Raw genomic sequence first — 19593 nt, forward strand, 5'->3', positions numbered from 1 at the left:
TGTGTTGCAAACGTAGACTAAAAGTAGAGCTTAATAGATGTGTTCAGTCTGCCTCCCATCTGCGTAGCGCATGGACATCGAGGACAACCATCAATCAATCCATTCATCTATCTATCCATCCATCCATCCATCCATCCATCCATCCATCCATTTCTGTAGCCCTTATCCTACAAATCAGGCAGGAAACCTGGAGTCTATCCCAGGGGACTTGGGGCACAAGGCAGTGGAGACCCTGGATCCGCACACACATACACACACACACACACACCCTTGACATACAAGATTGCATTTCAAGCCTGTCAGTTATATATTATTTGAATGTTTATGTGTTTGTGAAGTGGAAAGGAAAGGAAGTAGACAGAAATAAGCCCCAGGCAGCTGGTAGGGATTATAGGCCAGCAGTTTGAGACACAAATCAAAGTTTCAGGGCTTCACTGGAACACACAAATGGACATGTAATGGTTGTATCTGGACAATCAGTCAGACAGCTACAACATTTTCTGTTTTTACAAAAAGATGTTTTTTTTTGTTTTTTTTTACAAAAGTTGCTTTTCCAAAGAAACAGTATAATTCACATAAATTTAATACATTAATTAAATACATTAAATGAATGGAACTTTTTGTGCTTGTTAGGAATTGATATGTAACATAATATAATAATGTATGGTAAATAATTAGCTAATTAAGTGCATTATCCACAGTAATCCATTCCATCCATCCATTCCAACTTTTCTCTGCGGCAGACTGTTGAACTTCATGTATACTTTGAGTGACAGGTGTCTTGTCCAATCACAAACTATACCAACCGCTTCCGGGTTGTCTGAAATGTCGTTGTGTTTTCTGATTTGTTAATTTGTTTTCTGATTTGTTAATTTGTTTTCTGATTTGTTAATGTGTTTTCTGATTTGTTATTGTGTTTTCTGATTTGTTAATGTGTTTCATGCACCGATTCAGACAACCCGGAAGCGGTAGGTATAGTTTGTGAATGGAAACTTACCGATCATTGGACAAGACAACTGTCATTAAAGATATAAAGGTGAATGAAAGGTGTCTCGTCCGATGATGGTAAGTTTCCATTAACAAATTATACCAACCGCTTCCGGGTTGTCTGACAATGTGTTTTGGGTTTTGTTAATTTGGTTTGGGTTTTGTTAATGTGTTTTGGGTTTTGTTAATTTGGTTTGGGTTTTGTTAATTTGTTTTGCACTTCCCGGCCACCGTACATTATACCTTAATTCAATTACTGAATTGTATGCAGCATATAGTGAATCAAATGCAGCAGGTACTGAATCAAATGTAAAAAATACTGAATCTAATACAGAAAGTAATGAATCAAATGTGGAAGTTGAAGAATCAAATACACCAGGTACTGAATCAAATGCAGCAGGTGCTGAATCAAATTCAGCAGGTACTCAATCGAATGTACTAGGTAGTGAATCAAATGCATAAGTACATTATCCCTCAAAAGTTGACACAGCTGCAGTGAATGAAAATATTCCTATAACAGCATCAGACAGCATGGTGGCTTAGTGGTTAGCATGTTCGCCTCACACCTCCAGGGTTGGGGGTTCGATTCCCGCCTCCGCCTTGTGTGTCTGGAGTTTGCATGTTCTCCCCGTGCCTCGGGGGTTTCCTCCGGGTACTCCGGTTTCCTCCCCCGGTCCAAAGACATGCATGGTAGGTTGATTGGCATCTCTGGAAAATTGTCCGTAGTGTGTGATTGCGTGAGTGAATGAGAGTGTGTGTGTGTGCCCTGCGATGGGTTGGCACTCCGTCCAGGGTGTATCCTGCCTTGATGCCCGATGACGCCTGAGATAGGCACAGGCTCCCCGTGACCCGAGGTAGTTCGGATAAGCGGTAGAAAATGAATGAATGAAATACGGCATTAGAAAATATAGTTTATTTTCTTTTTCTGGTTGTTGATCCTATTTGTCCCTTGAGCAACTATGAGCATAAAGTCTAAAAGCCAGGACACGAAATCTGGAGCTACCGATTCCACACTTGATATTTGTTTATAATCTTAACAAGCTTGCATCAGTAATCAGTGTCTTATGGGTTACTCATAAGTAATTAATCATACATTTCCACTTGGTCTAATATATTAGTAACACATAAGCTTATGTTATCATTTAGGATTTAAATATTTAACTCTACACTCAGTAGTGACACAATAGTTTCCCTGAGTGTCTGGATCACCTCCAGATAACTTCTCTTTGAGTGACTGATCCACGTTAATGTTATCACTGATATACATTTGAACCCAAGCAAAGAAAAAAGTAAGAAATAAAAATGCTGCTTACCGCCACTATAAAAATGCAAATCTGCTCATCAAGTGCACCCAAAGACAGCCACCCACACTGCCTATGGAGAGAATGCTGTGGAAAGTGATTCAGTGGTACTCACATCTGCAAGAGGAGGACAGATACAGTAAGCTCCAACTTCTCTCTGAAATAAATGTGTCAGAGTTTAAAAATAGAGCTGGACTGGCCAGGCAGACACACACGGGTTATAATGTCTTTGGCTTTTGACATATTTTGACCAGAGTGTTAAATATTAAACAGCTTGGGAAAATCCTGACTGAAAACAAAAATCCCTGGTTATTATGGAGCACATTGGAATGTATTCAAATGGAACGTAAAAGCTTTCAGAATTCAATTTTCAAGACAAAAAGACAGCATGAAGCCGATGCACTGTGTGTAGAGACTTCAACATTTGAACAGGGATTACTGGGATAAATAAGCTAGCGTGGTTGAATTGTTTATAGAAAAAAAATATAGAGACGTCGATATGCGGTTTTTTTTGGCGATCCGCACCAGATTATTTGCTGTGAATAAGGATTAAAGTAGATTATTATTACAGTCATAAAAAGAGTTAAGTTAGGGCTGATTTCCTTCCTAGCATCAGTGCATCAGTTCCAGCAGGTGTGCTGAATCAAATGGAACTGAATCGATGAATGCAGTTGACACGGAATCAAATCAATAGGTATTGTGTTGAATGCACTATGTTATAAGAAGGATCACATATATATTTCAGCACAATGAAATTCTTTCCTTGCATATGCCATATTTGGAAGTTGTGTCAGAGCACAAGGTCAACCTTGATACAGAACCCCTGGAGCAGAGAGTTTTAAGGACCTTGCTCAGGGGTCAACAGTGACTGCTTGGCATGAATGGGGCTTAACCACTTGAGCTACCACTGCCCTGTACCGGATTTAATTCAGCAGATACTGAATCAAATTTATACTTTCCCAGTTTACATGTAGATTAAAGACATACTACTTTCTATAATTTTGTGCTCTATTACATCTGTGTCTCTTGTGGCTCTCAACGAAGGCGGTCGCATTTTCTCTCCCTCTCCTCCCCTCTACTTTCCCTGCTTTGTTTCTTTCGTCTCGTCTACTGTCTTGTCCACGCCTTCGCCGCTTAGTACCGCCAGTCTGACAAGTGGGTCTCTGACCAGCGCCGAAGATAAAGGCCGCAGGACCTGATGGCTGCTTGCCTGTGCTGGATTACCTCCACCCCCACCCCCCCACTCCCCTCCCCTGTTGCAAGTTGTGTGTTTACGGCGTACTGTTTATGTGCTTATGTTGCTGAGGTGTTTTTTTCCTGTTCCCACACTGTACTCCCCACCGGAGCATAGTCTGGTGGTTGTTTTTTTTTCTCCTCCCTTCCCTCATGTTACGCTGTATTTCTTTTCAATCCCCTGTCTTCCTGTCCTGTCCCCCCCTTGTCATATTGTATGTATTGTATGTATGGGCAGGTTGATGGCTAATTTCGCTGGTACCTGTGACCAGTGACAATAAAGGCTACTACTACTACTACTACTACTACTATCTGATCAAATGCACATTATCATCAAGTGCTTGCAAATATTATGAACAGCAGCTATTCTAATTCTTCTCCACTTTTCTGCTTCTCATTTTCTACCCATCCCAAGGCATCCAGAGATTATATCATCTCCAGTTGTGTTCTGTGCCATGAAGATTTTTGGACCTTCGTTGAGATGGCAACGATGTTTAAAGATGTATCAGCTCCAGCTGGACTCTGCTTTATGAAGTATTCTGACATTCTAATAGGAGATGCCAACTACAGTACATGTGGTCTTTAAGGATAACAACCTCTTAATCAATACACAATTGCCGGACTGAATATTTATAATCACACCCTCCAGTGTTACCTAAATGAGGAATTGTTCCTTGTCACAGTCGCCTCAGTCACCTCAGGCTTGTTCATTGGGGATAAATACAAACATTTAAATATAAGTCTAAAATTAATCTTGAACTTTTGTATTAGGGAGCAAGGTGGTTTAGTGGTTAGCACGTTCGCCTCACACCTCCAGGGTTGGGGGTTCGATTCCCACCTCCACCTTGTGTGTGTGGAGTTTGCATGTTCTCCCCGTGCCTCGGGGGTTTCCTCCAGGTACTCCGGTTTCCTCCCCCGGTCCAAAGACATGCATGGTAGGTTGATTGGCATCTCTGGAAACTTGTCCGCAGTGTGAGAGTGTGTGTGTGTGCCCTGCGATGGGTTGGCACTCCATCCAGGGTGTATCCTGCCTTGATGCCCGATGACGCCTGAGATAGACACAGGCTCCCCGTGACCCGAGGTAGTTCGGATAAGCGGTAGAAAATGAATGAATGAATGAACTTTTGTATTATGTTAATCTTTGTATAATATTAAACTTTTTGTATTGTGTTTCGGATGTTCTGTAAAGCTGCTTTGAGACAAAGTCCATTGTTAAAAGTTAAAATAATTGAATTGAATTAAATGCATTCAATCGATTGCAGGAGCCAGTGTCGCTAATGTGATTTTGGTGATTTCTTGGTTAAAAACGTTTTTAATAAACTTAATAACTGTCTGAAATACAAACATACATGAATGTATTCTGTGCAAGCGTATTCACTAATATACACTGACCTACAGTATTAAGACTTATAATCCACGTCCACACTGCAGTCTGCTGTACAGTGTCCTCAAGATAATTATTATTTTGACTAAATCTGTCCCTGTCAGCATTGAAAACATCTCAAGCTGTTGTCTGGACTGAGTCCCATCCCATCTGCAATGAGAAAGCAAAGCACAGGCTTCCCGTGAGTGAATATGCAAATGGGAGCTCAGGGAGAATTTCAATTATACCACATTTTGCACAGTGTCATGACAACTGATATGAAACCACAGGCAATTCTACACATAGGTAAACCCACTCCTGTGTCAAACATGCATGTTTTTTTAATCACCTAATATATTTTTCTACTGTCGTTATAAAATAATTTATTTGTGTGTCACATGTGCTAAGCGGTGTGTCGTAATTGTGTTAAAACAGAACTAACCTCTGTTGTAACTGTACCCAGTTTATTACGAATGTCAGAGTGGATTATGGACAATCCTGGTCGTTGCCAGATTCACAAACCTGCAGCGCTCTGATTCCGGTCACTGTGTAAATATTATCCACACCGAGGTTTATATAAAGCATTTCACATTGGTTTTGCTTACACAACAAGAGCTTGAGAGTTTCATACTCATCTGGCAGCACCGTGAATCACAGCATCACATCATTTGTGAAATGGAAATGCTGCTAAAGATGAAGATACATTTTGTTATACACACATTAACATTGCCCTGAAATCGGACCTTAACACCAGTGCAACATTATATCGCATATCATGATACCCAGAAGTTGGAAAAGTACTTAAATTCCTTACTGAAGTAAACTTGTGATTACTATAAAGACAACCTGCGGTAAAAGTTGAAGTACAGATTCAAATTCTTCTTTTGTTAAAATAGAAAGGTTTAAACTCTTTAATTTAATTTAAATTAAGTCTTTAATTAGTTAGTAACCTTTATTTAACAAGGAGAAAAAAACGTTTGTTTTGCAAAAGTGACCACAAAGACAGGAAAGACACAACAACAATTAAAGACACAACAACTTATTTTAAACCAGATACAACTTCCAACATGGCTATCCTTAAATTTATTTACAAGTGCCATAAATAAAACCAGTAAATGGAGCAGAGTAAATATTAAGTGTTCCTGTAAATTGTATACCTACTTAATACCTACTTAATTTGATTCAGTACCTGCTGCATTTGATTCAGTACCTGTTGCATTTGATTCAGCACTTACTGCATTTGATCCTACAGTACACCTACCACATTTGATTCACTCCTTTCTGCATTTGATTCAGTATCTTCTGCAAGTGATTCAGTGCCTGCTGCATTTGATTCAGTATCTGATGCATTTGATTCAGCACTTACTGCATTTGATCCTACACCTACCACATTTGATTCACTCCTTTCTGCATTTGATTCAGTATCTTCTGCATTTGATTCAGTGCCTGCTGCATTTGATTCAGTATCTGATGCATTTGATTCAGCACTTACTGCATTTGATCCTACACCTACCACATTTGATTCACTCCTTTCTGCATTTGATTCAGTATCTTCTGCATTTGATTCAGTGCCTGCTGCATTTGATTCAGTACTTGCTGCATTCAATTCAGTACCTGCTGTGTTTGATTCTACACCTTCCACATTTGATTCACTACTTACAAACTAAATCAATAACTAATCTTATAACACCTAAACCACAGAACTATTATTAGTTAAAGCTAACGGTAACCTTTAGTTATCTGACACAAACTACAGAGATGAATGCAAAATACAATTCTGGTTGATGTTACATCTGTTACAGATCAAGGAACGCAGATTGATTCCTTATAGTTACCCGATGCAAGGCTTTACAAATCTAAACAAAGTAATGATTTTTGAAAATATAGGGATGAGAAACAAGGTATAGTTTTCTTTAGAAAGATATAAAAAGTAAAGAATAGTCAAAAATATGCAACACTGGAAGTGTGATTGTGTGGTTGGTGAAGCAATGGTGTAGCTCCAGGGATCCCAGGTACAATAACCTTCCCCCAAAAAATTAAAAATAATAAAAAAAAAAATACATGCCATTTGGTCATATAAGTTTGAAAGAGTGTGAAAGACTGGCACCACATCCTGGGTGTGTTCCTGCCTAATATCCAGTCTTTCCTAATGACCTAATGGGGGAAGTTGTGGCCTAATGTTTAGAGAGTCTGACTCCTAACCCTAAGGTTGTGGGTTCGAGTCTCGGGCCGGCCACGACTGAGGTGCCCTTGAGCAAGGCACCGAACCCCCCCGAAACCACACGCCCACCCCCAACTGCTCCCCAGGTGCCACAGCATAAATGGCTGCCCATTGCTCCGGGTGTGTGTTCACAGGTGTGTGTGTGTGTGTGTGTGTGTTCACTGCTGTGTGTGTGGATGGGTTAAACGCAGAGAGCAAATTCTGAGTTTGGGTCACGTCACTTCACTTTACTTCACTTTCTTTGACATGCTCCAGATCCACTGTCTGGTTATTAAAAGTGTATGAGTGACATATTAACAATGCATGCACAAAAGTAGAGAGATTTCTATGACACAGATTAAACAAATTAAACAGTACTACAGTATGCTTGGTGTTCAGAAGAAAGTTGGCCTGAACCCAGTAAACCTTCACTGACTTGAAATGCTTGGAAAAATCTAAACATAGCTGGCTAATCTTCTTTAGGTACTGTATACGCACCGTATGTGAGTACTACAGTATATTGCACCGTATAATTCTTGTATAAATGTTGAGATTTACTAATCAGCTATGCACTAATAAAGGAGCTCTATTAATAGTGTATTACAGAAAAAAAAAATAAAGACAGAGAGGAAATTACATATCCTGCAGTCGCTACGTCCTTCCTCTGGTCTCTGTATCGATTTGGCTTATGAACTTTTAAAGCGCACACGACACACTCATCAACACCCATCAAGCCCACATCCGCTAACCTTCAGTGCTCTGGAAATATTATCCATGTTGTCATAGTTTATATAAAGCAATGCACGCTGGTATACACAAGCCTCTTTCAGGATCATGACTCACAGCATTAGAAAGGAAAATGTGACCTTCAGAGTCGTTAAATGGAAACGCATCTGAAGTTCAGTGGAACTGAGTCACCTGTAGCATTAACCCTAGAATCTAGAATTATTGTTCGTTGTTCTACTTTGATTACAGCGAACGGAATCCAGTTGGCTTTTCCTTTGACGTGACATTCTGCCTACAGTACGTCTTCAACAAACAGGCATACTGTAAAGCAGATGCTCTCAGTCGTTCTTCCCCTTACTTGTGTTAGCTATCTAATGCTACCGTTCATTATAAGATATAATGTACGTATATAATATGTTATCTGAGTCCAACATTTTTTTTTTCTGATGAGAAGTGCTGGGATCTTTAACCCACTTGTGACTCTTCAGAATAAGAAGCAGGCTTGAAAAGGAAGTGGAAAACACAAAATTGGGAATATTTCTACTAGTTAGTCAGGGTTCCCACGCGTCCTGGAAAACCTGGAAATCCTGGAAAATTAATGACCAATGTTCCAGTCCTAGGGGGCACGGTGGCTTAGTGGTTAGCATGTTCGCCTCACACCTCCAGGGTTGGGGTTCGATTCCCGCCTCCACCTTGTGAGTGTGGAGTTTGCATGTTCTCCCCGTGCCTCGGGGGTTTCCTCCGGGTACTCCGGTTTCCTCCCCCGGTCCAAAGACATGCATGGTAGGTTGATTGGCATCTCTGGAAAATTGTCCGTAGTGTGTGATTGTGTGAGTGAATGAGTGTGTGTGTGCCCTGCGATGTGTTGGCACTCCGTCCAGGGTGTATCCTGCATTGATGCCCGATGATGCCTGAGATAGGCACAGGCTCCTCGTGACCCGAGGTAGTTCGGATAAGCGGTAGAAGATGAATGAATGAATGAATGTTCCAGTCCTGGAAAACACATGGAAAATGAGAGAAAACATAAATTGTCCTGGAAAAAATCTTGTTGTCCTGGAAAATTATTATTTTTAAATGTTCTTGATCATTTAAAGAACAGTTTAGAACTGGTCGAAACAATTAACGTTAGTAACAGAAAGCGCTCTGTTCAGGGACGCTGAGTTTTGACGGGTTTTTTGTTATGCTGTTTAATCTCGCTGTGACGGATGACGCTGTCTTGTGTTGGCGGTTTCAGCTGCTAGGAATGGTTTAAGTGCTCGAATGTTTTCAGCAAATGGTGACGGGTAAACAGGTTATATTAACCTTGTTAATCTGAATATCATGTGCAAGGGGAATGCACAGCAAACTAAAGCATGCATGACGGCATTGGCCTGAGAAAGGAAAGGGTACTAATATGTGCTGTCTTTTTATTTTATAAATGTTGAAATTTCATTCACATGACAAATTGTCTTTAAAAGTATAGTTAAGTAATAGCCATAAAGTGTACGTTGTTTTTAAGACTTCTGGAGAGAAGAACATATTACTTTAGGCCGTGAATCTGTGAGCCTTGTCTTTTTTTGCTAAATTTGAAATGTCCTGGAAAAGTCCTGGAAAATGATCTCTGAAAAAGAGTGGGAACCCTGTTTGTAGACATCTTGTCTCGCACTGTTTGCACCAGGTTGCACTCGATGCACTTTATGTTGCTGGGACAATTTACTTTAAGTACTGTAGCTCTGTTATTTTATGTAGCTCTATACTGTTTTATGGAACACCATGGTCCTGGAGAAACGTTATTACACTGTATGGTTGAAATGAGAATAATTTCTTATTTCTTCGAATATTTCCAAGCTTCTTGACTTGACGTGACTTGGAATCAGCAGTTTTTAAAGAAACCACATGAGCGTCACAGTCTGCTTTGCTGACTTTGTGAAAGCTGTTTATTCTTTTCTAAAGTAACAGGAGTCATTTTAGCCATCTTTCACCTCTAGTTACATTCATATTGTGCAGCAAAGCCGGTCTTAATAAAAAAAAATAAAAAAAAACATGAGTGAAATGCTAGTTAAAGGAAATGAAATGGCTCTTGTAGATGAATCCTGAAAGATTTGCAAAAGAGGATTTTCTTACTGAGGGGTTTCCTGTGAGAACGCCTTCTGGAACCAAAGAACCCTAACGTGGAAGACCCTTTTATGAAAGACAATAAAATAACATTACCAGGAAGCTTGTTAATGTTAAATCTTATACGGTGTTGTAGCACTGGGGGGCACGGTGGCTTAGTGGTTAGCACGTTCTCCTCACACCTCCAGGGTTGGGGGTTCGATTCCCGCCTCCTCCTTGTGTGTGTGGAGTTTGCATGTTCTCCCCGTGCCTCGGGGGTTTCCTTCGGGTACTCCGGTTTCCTCCCCCGGTCCAAAGACATGCATGGTAGGTTGATTGGCATCTCTGGATAAATTGTCCGTAGTGTGTGATTGCGTGAGTGAATGAGAGTGTGTGTGTGTGTGTGCCCTGCGATGGGTTGGCACTCCGTCCAGAGTGTATCCTGCCTTGATGCCCGATGACGCCTGAGATCGGCACAGGCTCCCTGTGACCCGAGGTAGTTCGGATAAGCGGTAGAAGATGAATGCATGAAAACACTTCTATGTATAATTCAGTTTTGAAACTCTTTCTGGCATATTTTGATTAACTAGCGATCACAACTAATTCTATTATATTACAAATAAATCATTATGAATTATTTATTTATGTAATTTATTTAAAATATATTATTAAATTATAATTATATAGAATTTATGTGTATTATATTAAAACATAACGTTGTAATAATGAGTTTTATATATATAAATATAATATTTTAATATAACCTGCTTACCCGTCACAAAGCTTTAAATATCTACATCGTCTCAGTCTTGTTATGTCCTGTTATGTGACACATCCTCAAGGTTTAATTCTGTGTTTAATCTCTATAATTTCCCTTTGGACGACAGAACACGCTAAAATCGGATTCATAATATCCGGCTTAACGGTTTGAGCATCACTCCTAATACAAGAGTCTGAGGTCATCACTCTAAGTGTGATGATTTGATTGAGTCATCGACTCCCACAGGACGCCGGCTACTAAAGTTGCTCATCCTTCATTTCTCTAGTTTTGTCTCTTTACTCTCAGACTATGTGACTTGTCTGATTTGAAACCAACTGTCTTCAAGCTGATCTCTCCTGTAACTTGATCCTTAACAGAAACTGAAAAAAATGCAAAATTAGACCCGTTCCTAGTCCTAAAGTGTCAAACATATTGTATTAACATAATAATATAACTAAAACTATAAAAACAGAATTAAATTAAAAGTATTATCAGGGTTGGCTTGTATAATTCCTTGCATGAACATTAGGGTGGTGTTGATTTATTTTGCACCATGTGTTAATTGTTTATGTTCTGTATTCACGTTTCTTTGCTCCACGCTAGCTTTAGATTCCTTCCTGCCTCTGCACACGTGTTCTCTATCCTCGCCATTGATTGGGTGTCGGGGGCACGGTGGCTTAGTGGTTAGCACGTTCGCCACACACTCCAGGGTTGGGGGTTCGATTCCCGCCTCCGCCTTGTGGGTGTGGAGTTTGCATGTTCTCCCCGTGCCTCGGGGGTTTCATCTGGGTACTCCGGTTTCCTCCCCCGGTCCAAAGACATGCATGGTAGGTTGATTGGCATCTCTGGAAAATTGCCCGTAGTGTGTGATTGTGTGAGTGAACGAGAGTGTGTGTGTGTGTGCCCTGCGATGGGTTGGCACTCCATCCAGGGTGTATCCTGCCTTGATGCCTGATGATGCCTGAGATAGGCACAGGCTCCCCGTGACCCGAGGTAGTTCGGATAAGCGGTAGGAAATGAATGAATGAATGAATGGGTGTCTATGGTTCTATATTTTGTTTCTTTGTTCCATTTTTTTTTTGGATTTGTTTTTTTAGCCCTGTTATTGTACCTACTTGGTATCCCGTAATGGAGTTTTTACCCCGGGAGGCATCCTGTTGGCTCTGACACATAAAAGTTTGTGATCTCTCCCAAACGAACCTAGCTAGCTTGTTAGCTTGAGAATACTTCAATTCGAATCGAATTGAATTTTATTTGTATAGCTCTTTTCACAATGGACATTGTCTCATACCAGCTTTAAAGCACATAAGAAACACAATACAAAAAGTTTAATATTATATAAAGATTAACATAATACAAAAGTTTAAGATTAATATTAGACTTATGATTAAATGTGTTTGTATTTATCCCCAGTGAACAAGTTTGAGGTGACTGAGGCGACTGTGGCGAGCCATCCTTATTTGGGTGACACTGGAGGGTGTGATTATAAACTGTTATAAACATTGGAGAGTGTTATTATGAATAATGTCCATTCTACGGTCAGATACAGTCCAACAATTGTGTATTGATGAGGAGGTTGTTGTCCTCAAAGATCACATGGAGTTTGATCTCCTCTTTAAATGTCTGAAATCTTAATGAAGCAGAACACAACTGGATCTGGTACATTTCTGGATGTCATGTTCTTATGCTAGCCTGTCAGGACCAATCCACAACCAACCATGTTCAGACAACCTGTCAGAGTCGTATCTGTGTGCTGGTTGAACGAATGACAGCTGAGACTAAAAATGTTCAAGATATTACAAAAGTTTTAAACGATTTCCCACTAGATATTCAGGTGTAGTTCCAACCCCTATTTCACCCTGATGGGAACTGGATCAATATTTCATTTCCATTTAAATATCTTGATTTTTAAATTAATTTATCCTTCAAAAGGAGGCAGAATCCAGTCCAGGCGTTTAATGAGCTAACTGTGATCGTAAGAGAGACAAGACTGAGAGATCAAATCTGAAAGATTTGTAGGAAGAACAGAAAAGCTGAGTGTTTTTCAGGAGATCAAGGACGAGTCACAAAACCAAAAACTGCAAGCAAGGAACAAAACAGGAAACTGGTTCTTAAGCGTTATTAGCTGATTTACTTCAGACGGAAAGAGAACTGCACACTTAGTACCGCACACTTATCTCAGTTGTGGACCGTTCTACAGAAGTCATTATAATGATCTGTAATCTAACTATCAGGTATCAACCACAAAAAGAATGAGTCTGGTTCCTCAAAACGTTTTTTTTTAACTTTGATTTCTTCATTAGGGATTTCTGTTAAGCTTCTTTCTGACAATATTTGATGATGTAAAAGCACAATACAAATAAAAGAGAATATACTGAATTATATACTCAATTGAATGGAATTGAAGTGAACCAGAGCAGTGCGTCGGGAAGCACAGCAGGAAACCTTGCCGTCTCACTGTTTCATATATTTATGTATTGGATTTCATGCTTGTACCGCTGCCACACAGCTCAGCTCAGAGAAGTATACCAAGCACATGCTTTTTTAAAGCCCAAGCTGGTTTTTTTTTTTGTTTTGTTTTTTTTTCTTCACCAGAGTCAGAACGAGAGCAGGGACACACTGTGTAATCTAACACTGACTAGACATGCTTTTCTGCAAGTGTCATTTGTGTTTAAAATTCTCCAGATGGGACTACACACACACTCACACACACAGAATTCAGCTTTTCGCAGAAGCTTGTGACAGTTCTTCAAAGATGAACATCACTTCTCTGATCTCATAAGACAAGAAATTTGCATGAACATGCTTTTTTTTTGTTTTTTTTCCCTCCAATGGAAAAAACAGCAATAGCTGTGTATATATACAGTAGTTAAAAGACAAAGTAACCGTTTTTTACCAACACACTGGCATTCCATTGTACTGGCAGAATGGATATCGACTTATAGGACAGTTTAATTACTGTAAACAAATGAAATGCATGATTTTCTGGCACCAAAATACAATAAATCCTGTTAGCTTTCAGAGTGAGACCGGTGTTTTATCCCTTACACAATTTTTTTTTTTGTTAAAAATAACATTTAAAAAAATTTCAGTTGCTTATGAACAAGCACTTGAAATTTCACTTCTTATAATAATAATAATAATAATAATAATAATAATAATAATAATAATAACAACAACAATAATAATAATAATGATAGTAATAATAATAATAATAATAATAATAATAATAATAATAATAATAATAATATCACCTAAGCTATTATTAGCCCAACAATATGGCTTTATTGTAGGACTAAAAAGATAGACAGACAGACAGACAGACAGATAGATAGATAGATAGATAGATAGATAGATAGATAGATACTTTAATTATCCAACATACAATAAATGTCATACAATAAATGCTAAAAAATCTAAAAGTAATGAATTTAAATTTAAAAAGTCCTGTGCAAATCAGTGTTAAGGTGCATTGTGTACAGTGTGTAGTACGGTTCAGCAGAGTAAGGTATGTCAACATTGACTTTCCCCCACGAGTGGAATTATAGAGCTGCATGGCATGGGGTAGGAGGAAAGACCTCCTCGATCTGTCTGTGAAGGAGAGATTGCAAAACAGAAATATGTCATAATTCTCCATGCTAAAAGAACATTGTCTGTTTGAGCCAGTGGTTGAATTTGTTGCTTTGTTTTGCCAAATGTTGTACCAAATCTTCACAGAATTGCAAAAAAATAAATTAATTCAGTAGATGATTCAGTTGTATCTTACTGCTGTTGCTGGAATAGCAGCTCCATATTGAACACATACATCACATAAAAAATGACAGTTTCCTGCCAGTTCAACACTAGCTGGTGTAAACATAGCATAACTCTTACATTTGTTGTCTTTTTATATGAATTGATGTAACTGTTTTCGTCTCTACATTGTGTTTTTTTTGAATATCTGAGTACGGGTTTGGGTCGACTTGCCATTTAATGATCAAACGAAACGAGGAAAAACATTTTTTTAACACAAACACACACACACACACACAACTGCACAAATCTGCACAAATGACAGACATCTTATGATGTCTGCAAAATATAAAAATGGCTGACTTTGTGATCAACAAACCAAAATGTACATCAGGTCAGAATAAGAGAGAGAGAGTCAAATAGATGGGAATAAAAATATGACATGACACGAATAAAGAAAATAGATACAGATATATATATAAAAATACATACAGATACAAATCTAGGAAGAAAAAGGGGTGGGGCTAAGCAGGAAATGTAATGACCATAAAATTAAAGGAGAACAAAAAACACAAACATCATTTTGTGTACTAGATAGCTGTAAAATTGAGTATATAATAATTATAATAAGGAGGAATGTAGATTTATTTCTACAGATTTATATTCAGTGTAAATCTGTTTAAACCAAACCCTAACTCTATTAATCCTATTAAACCTAAACCTAACCCAATTAAACCTAAACCTAACCCAATTAAACCTAACCCTAATCTTATTAAACCTAATGCTAATCTTATTAAACCTTACCCTATTAAACCTAAACCTAACCCTAATCTTATTAAACCTTACCCTATTGAAACTAAGCCTAACCCAATTAAACCTAACCCTAATCCTATTAAACCTAACGCTAATCTTATTAAACCTTACCCTATTAAACCTAAACCTAACCCTAATCTTATTAAACCTTACCCTATTGAAACTAAACCTAAACCAATTAAACCTAATCCTATTAAACCTAACGCTAATCTTATTAAACCTTACCCTATTGAAACTAAGCCTAACCCAATTAAACCTAACCCTAATCTTATTAAACCTAACGCTAATCTTATTAAACCTTACCCTATTAAACCTAAACCTAACCCTAATCTTATTAAACCTAACGCTAATCTTATTAAACCTAATCCTATTAAACCTAAACCTAACCCAATTAAACCTAACTATAAAATGTTTAACCCTAACCCAAGTCAGGTTCTTTAAGCTTAATTGAAACGAATTCAATTCAAATTTTTTTAACTTGATTTTAATCATTTTCAACAAACACAAAGATTTAAAGAGTTTACAATCTGTGTGGAGTTTTGCAAGTTCTTCCTGTGTCCTTGTGGGTTTCCATCAGTTCTCCAATTCCCACTTCCTGTACTGTAAAATACGAGAGCTCAATAAAGTTGTGAACTTAACCTTATTTCTTCTCTTTAACTTTAATTGTCATGACAAACTTTGCATATTTGACTCGGTTTATGTGTTTTGAATATTTATTAGAGGAAGTAGCTCATTGTAAACAAAGATTATCTTCAAGTTCATTTCCTTATGACTTTAAGTCTGAAGATTAACTTTTTATTTTCAACTTGAAATATATTTTTAGCGTAAAGTCGTGCCAATATGTAAACGCGTTACGCTTTCAAATTTTAGCGGTAGAAGATGAATGAATGAATGAATGAATTCTTTTTCATAGACAATAATAATGACTATAATAAAAATAATACATTTACATTTACAGCATTTGGCAGACGCCCTTATCCAGAGCGACGTACATAAGTGCTTAAATCTCTAACATTGAATATATTAATGCTGGCTCACTAAGTTACATACTTAAGATACCATGAGTTTAAAACATTTGTTCAAAGTTACAATGAAAAAGTGTCAAAGGAGTTTTTTTTTTTTTTTTTTTTTTATTTATGCAAAAGATAAGGAAAGAAGTGCTAGTTGAAGTTCCTGAATAAGTAGGTCTTCAACCGCCGCTTGAAAATATCCAGTGACTCAGCTGTCCGGACCTCTAGGGGAAGTTCCTTCCACCACCTTGGTGCCAGAACAGAGAAGAGTCTTGTGGTATACTTGCCTCTTACCCTGAGAGATGGTGGAACCAGTCGAGCAGTGCTGGTAGATCGGAGGGTGCGGGGTAATAAACACCCAAGCTATTTATTATTAACCCAACACTATGGCTTTATTGTAAAACTACAAAAAAAAAGAAGAGAGCTTTCAAAGTAGTCCATCATCTAGTCCATGATCATAAATCTTTTCCTAAACATTAAAGAATGACCGAATGAACAAACTTCACGATTTTCTCTTTGATCAGGACAAACTATGAAAAAAACAATTATGGAAAAATTCTTACACGTGAAGATCCAGAGCTAGGTGTCATTTCATTTCTCCAGATCTGCTGCCACCTGTTCACTTCTAGATATATTGTTCATTATACCAAGAACAAGAATAGTCTAGGCAACAGAAGGTATTCAAAGCAGTTTGCATCAAGCTGAACGTTTTAATTCATTCAGCATTCTCCATGCAAATGATCACCTACACATCACCATCACCCTCTGTAGTGATGCTAAAGTGATTAAAGTCAGCATTAAAGTTTCTGGAGTTCTAATTGTATATTCACAAAGCATTCAGAGGTCGAAACAATTACTTGGTGTAATTTCATGAGTCAGCGACATTTACAACATAAGAATGCTTATTTGTTCTATCTCTGGCTGCTTTTTGTTAAATCTCAGAAGGTATAGTTAAGATAAATGTAATATTTCTAAAGATATATGAGTGTAATGCCACTTCAATTGGGATGTAAATTTGGAACCAAATTTGCCTCGATGGCAATAACCAAAAGAAGAATTTCCCAACTTTGTAAGTATTTAGAAGAAAATCGTTAAATAAGGTTCATTCGAAGCACATCTATAACGGAAACCTCGAGAGCTTGACATCGTTACTCCTTGTCCTAACAGCATGCTCAATGAGCCAGCAACAGAGACAGTGACAGCAGCGACAGGTGCTCTTCCTGAACCTGATGGATGCCCTCTTTCTATTTTCTGCTAGTGTTGAAGCGAAAGAAAATCAATAACATGAGACTAATCCATTAACAGGAAAGACATTAAAAGGAAAGAGACCAGTGCTCACCTATGAGCTCTGTAAAAATCCAGGATCAGCATTTTAACATATAACTAAATAAAGTTATGTCGTATATGACTAGTATTGACATTTCATTCTAAAATGATTGTAGCTCCTAAACTTCTTAACGCATGAGCAGTGTTGATTGTCTTTGTCATGTCTCACTCCACAGTGGTGATTTATTTGAAGCTCGAAAGTTAATGTCTACTTTATTCGAAAGTAGACATTAAGGGTTTATATGAATTTGTTGTTTTTACCTAGATTACTAGGAGCAATATATATTTAGAGAAAAGTTCCAAAAGTTTCTTTGCACCAAAATGTTTATATCTTCAAAGTAAAGGTTGATGTCAAACCCATTTCTGCTCTCTGAGACGCCTCGAGTGCTTGTTTATACGCATCTAAAATTTGAAGCTGTTATCCTCAACCACTAAAATTCTGTGTAAGGTTATCAACAGAAGGAAAAACACACGTCTCACGCTGAAAGCGTACAGAGTCCTGACTCATTTTAGATCAGACTCAAAGCCAGAAATTCATTCATTTGTTCAACTGACTGAAAATGTTCCAGACGTTGATTTCCATTCAACCTGCATCATGTTGATACAAATGGTTAATTATGCTTGTACCATTTAGCTTAATATGCCAACGCAAAGCTGAAGTGATGTCGTCTAATGCATTTAATGTATTCCACAATGCGTTTCTCTTCAATGCTGAAAATCTTTTTCAAGCTCAATGGCATAGATATGAAAGGCTAATATGTAAATAACTGTAATATAACAATATTTTTTTTATCTATTTATAAGAGACATAGGACTTTCTCTTCCAGAACCTTTCATTGACAGAACCCATGTTTTCCAAGCAGTACTGTAAGTTTGCCTAACTCATGTATCACACTAGCTTTAGAATTTCAGTTCAAATTGCAACCATGAAGTTAATTACTCCATTTAAGCTGGAAAATGAGTGTAAACATGATTTTTATCTTGATCGTTCATTTGAACTAGTATATACAGTACACTCATTAGACATTTTAATAAGAATGTAACCTGTACACCCGCTCTTTTATTTTCAGACATGGTTAGGTGATCTTTTTCTAATCTTTAACTACCTTTTAACTAAAATGGTTATCCTGCATCAGATCAAACTGCATATTCTCCTTTGACATCTCTGATCAAAAACATTAACACATGCAGGACTCTTTTTATTTTATCCTCTATAAGCTTTAAAGAGTGCTGTGTGTGAAAATGTGACGTTTTTGGAATACTCAAAGCGGCCGCAGCAATGCCACCCGACACCCGCAGCAATGCCATGGACAAAGTCTTTACACCCCCCATCCCCCACCCCACCCCATTATGATGCCCTGATGAAGCTTCTGACATGCTGTGTATATGCATGATTTTAGGCATTACACCACTGTCGCATAATTGGCTGATTGAATAATTGTATGAATGAGTAAGCGTACAAAGTGTTCTGTATGGTTTTCATTCAATATTAGGCCTAAGTTCTAACAAAAAAAAAGACGAACTTCTCTCAGATCCATTTCACTAAGCACAATGATTAAGGATGTTTAAAATACATGACGAAGGTCGGAGACAAAGTGGCGGCTAAAAAAGACGAGTATCATGGACGTAGCGTATACGACAAATTATACTGAACACAGACAGTGGTAATGTTTTAGCAGCCAATGAAGCTGACTTCAACTGGAGCTTAATGTTGATAAGGGTCCACTTTAAGGCTGCCAGGCAGTTCCAGTAATGAACTTTCCAATTTGATTATGGCACAACGTGATTTCCTGAGAATCTGTCAGCCTGCATGGCAAGTTACTGACAATGAAATTCTGGCATCAGTTATGTAAACATGGTAAACATTATTTCATGAGCATTCGATAAACGTGCACAACAATATTTTGTCTATTTTTTTTTTTTTTAAAAGCCATGAGACTTTCTTTTCCAGAACATTCTACTGACAGAATAATTTATGTCCAACTTGTGGGATTTATAGGGTGTTTGTTTTTGTGTTATTGAGGTCTGAGTTACTAAAAATCTAACTAAACCAAAAAATTTCATTAAAA

This window comes from Tachysurus vachellii, chromosome 15, assembly GCF_030014155.1.
Source record: "Tachysurus vachellii isolate PV-2020 chromosome 15, HZAU_Pvac_v1, whole genome shotgun sequence".
NCBI classification, from domain to species: Eukaryota; Metazoa; Chordata; class Actinopteri; order Siluriformes; family Bagridae; genus Tachysurus; species Tachysurus vachellii.